Below are 3,003 nucleotides of genomic sequence, written 5' to 3'. Positions count from 1 at the left end.
CCGCCGGGATCGGCCCGGCCCGGCCCGGCCCGGCCCCGCCGGGATCGCGCCCCCCGCGCACGGAGAGCGGCGGCCTCGGAGCGCCGTTCCTAATCGAATTAATTGCCCCGGAACATCTAATTTCCTCACCGGTCAGAGAGAGCTTTAATTGTTATCCCAGCCCGCTCCCCGGCCAGGGACGGGGTGAGCAATTTCACGGGTTATAGACTTTAGAGAACCTCATTAAGTGCTTTTTAAAATGAATTTCCAGTTCCAGGCTAACCCCGACTACCAGCTGAGCGGTGACGACACCCAGCACATCCAGCAGTTCTACGATCTCCTGACCGGCTCCATGGAGATCATCCGAGGGTGGGCGGAAAAAATCCCCGGCTTCACCGACCTCCCCAAAACGGACCAGGACCTGCTCTTCGAGTCCGCCTTCCTGGAGCTGTTCGTGCTGCGGCTGGCGTACAGGTGAGCGGGGGCGGGCAGGGAACCAGACCCTTTCAAGGTCCACTGCTCTGCATTTTATTAGCTCCTCGGTAATTAGGTGCCTCTTAAATCCTTCATTTATTGCTCCTCAAGTAATTAGTTGTTTAGATTTTCTCCCCCATCATCTCCTTTCTTATTATTTTTTTTATTTCTTTCCTGTTCTCTCTTGTTCTTTTCTCTTTCATTCCCTCTTCTCTATTTTATCTTTCTGTCCCTGTCTTTCTTTCTTTCGCTCATTCTCTCTTTCTTTACTCTTATATTTTGTCCTTCTCTTATCTTTTGTCTTTTTCTTTCCTTTCCTCCGTTTTCTCTTTCTGTCTAATTTTCCTCCCTCTCTCATCCATCCATCAGTTCATTCTGGGGTTGTCCCCTTCCTTCCAGGTCCAACCCCGTGGAGGGGAAGCTGATCTTCTGCAACGGGGTGGTCCTGCACCGGTTGCAGTGCATCCGTGGCTTTGGGGAGTGGATCGATTCCATCGTGGAATTCTCCTCCAACTTGCAGAACATGAACATCGACATCTCTGCCTTCTCCTGCATCGCTGCCCTGGCCATGGTGACAGGTCAGTGTCCCCCCTCCTGCCCCCTGCCCGCCCTCCTGGCGCCAGGCCCGTAACCTCCCGCACCCTTCTCTTTGCAGAGAGGCACGGGCTTAAGGAACCCAAGAGGGTGGAAGAGCTTCAGAACAAGATTGTAAATTGTCTCAAAGACCACGTGACTTTCAATAACGGGGGGCTGAATCGCCCCAACTATTTGTCCAAACTCTTGGGGAAGCTCCCCGAACTCCGCACGCTTTGCACACAGGGGCTGCAGCGCATTTTCTACCTGAAACTGGAGGATTTGGTGCCACCGCCAGCAATAATTGACAAACTTTTCCTGGACACTTTACCTTTCTAAGACTCTTCCCGCACGCTTCCGCTGACCCGAGGAGAAGCTCCACCTGCCTGAAGGGGAGCTGGTCTGGGCCCAGAGCAGCACCCCTGGGTGCCAGCTCCCACCCAGCCAGAGTTGCAACTCCTGCAGGCAGAACGCGATGGGCATTTTGGCTCTGGGGCATCATGGATGCAGCTCACGGACCACACAAATACCATGGTATAAACTTTTTATTATCGGCTTCTAAATGAGTTTATTATTGAGGACTTTGGTGCGAAAGGCAAGCGGTGACAGACCAAGCGTTGAGGCGGCCCACGAGCCTCACCCTCCTAAAGACTAAAGTTTTCTGCAGCAAAAGAAAGCTGTAACACACCCAAACCCCAAACGTGGCGTGGGTGGCGTGGCATTAATGAAGGCGAAGGCTTGTAAATTTATCAGATGTTTGGCTTTTTAAAAAAAAAAAAATTCTTCTGTGCCTATTTATGATGAAACATGGAAAATGATTCTAAAAAAAAAAAGAATCAAAAATAAAAGCTAGATGTGTTCGGGGAAAAAAAAATTAAAAAGAGGAGAATTAAAAAAATAAAAAAAAGAGAAAACCCAATCTGTCCATACCAGGGAAGCATGACGATTCCAGGGTGACAATGTTATAGGCACTTGCTATTTCAGTAATGTCTATATTCTATAAATAGTATTTCAGACACTATGTAGTCTGGTAGCTTTTATAAAGACTGGTAGTTATCTAAGCTTCAAACATTTTCTCAATTGTAAAATAGGTGGGCACAAGTGTTACCCCCGGAATCCCCCCCAAAGGGACACATAGTGTTTGTAAACACCGCCCGACACCCCTTGTTTGTAAGTGTTGTATGTACTGTTGATGTTGATTAAAGAAGAAGTTTATATCTTGATTATTTTGTTGTCTAAAGCTAAACAGATCTTGCATGCAGCAGCTTTTGACTGTTTCCAGAGTGCTTATACTATACGTAACTCCCTGGAAATTACTGAGCACTTTGAATTCTTGGTTTGTTTTGTTCCATTTGTTTTTTTATGTCTAAAAATTGTCGGTTAATATATTATTTTATGTTCGAGTAATATTTTTAATATTGCCATATTCTGTAGTATTTTTCTTTGTATACCCCGGTTTGGCACACGGGAAAGTCGCTGCCTTTTTTTAATATGGTGTACGACAGTTAGAAACGCGGATTATTATTATTATTATAATTATTATTATTATTATTTTTTCTCCCGAGAACTCTTTCTTTGAGAAAGACAATTTTAATGTTTACAACAATAAAACATGTAAACGAATCGAATTTCGTCTCCTTTCTGCCGAAGTGCGAAGCTCCTCCGCCAGCCCGCGCCGCACCCAGGGGACAAAAGCCTCTGTCCGTGCGGCGATCCCGGAGCGGCGACGGCCGGGGCCGCTCCCGTTCGCTGCCGCCGGCTCCGCGCGAGGAAGAGGAGGAAGAGCCGCGGCTCGGAGGTTGGTCCTTCCCCGGGATTTGCCACGCTCGGTCCCCGCCGCATCCAGACCCCGCGTCAGGACCCGCATCCTGCGCCATCCATCCCTCTCCCCCCTCCCGCGCCGGCGTTTGCTCAGGCGCGTCCCTTCGTCGGGGGGCTAATTCCTCAGGAAAACTCCTTTCGTGGTGGAATTTAATT

General features: G+C 48.6%; 1 pseudogene across 1 annotated transcript in view; it reads left to right on the top strand.

Moving 5' to 3' along the window:
* LOC121353454 overlaps positions 1-2,625 on the top strand; it is a 5,477-nt pseudogene extending 2,852 nt beyond the window's left edge. Inside the window, exons 4-6 of the transcript XR_005955121.1 lie at positions 251-453; positions 853-1,031; positions 1,109-2,625. The product of XR_005955121.1 is annotated as a nuclear receptor subfamily 4 group A member 2-like (transcript). The remainder of the gene's footprint in view (positions 1-250; positions 454-852; positions 1,032-1,108) is intronic.
* Positions 2,626-3,003: the final 378 nt, after the last annotated feature.

Source organism: Pyrgilauda ruficollis, unplaced genomic scaffold, assembly GCF_017590135.1.
Source record: "Pyrgilauda ruficollis isolate IOZ18807 unplaced genomic scaffold, ASM1759013v1 scaffold205, whole genome shotgun sequence".
NCBI classification, from domain to species: domain Eukaryota; kingdom Metazoa; phylum Chordata; class Aves; order Passeriformes; family Passeridae; genus Pyrgilauda; species Pyrgilauda ruficollis.
The sequence above is the reverse complement of the archived record's forward strand: the minus strand, read 5'-3'. Positions and strand labels throughout refer to the sequence as shown.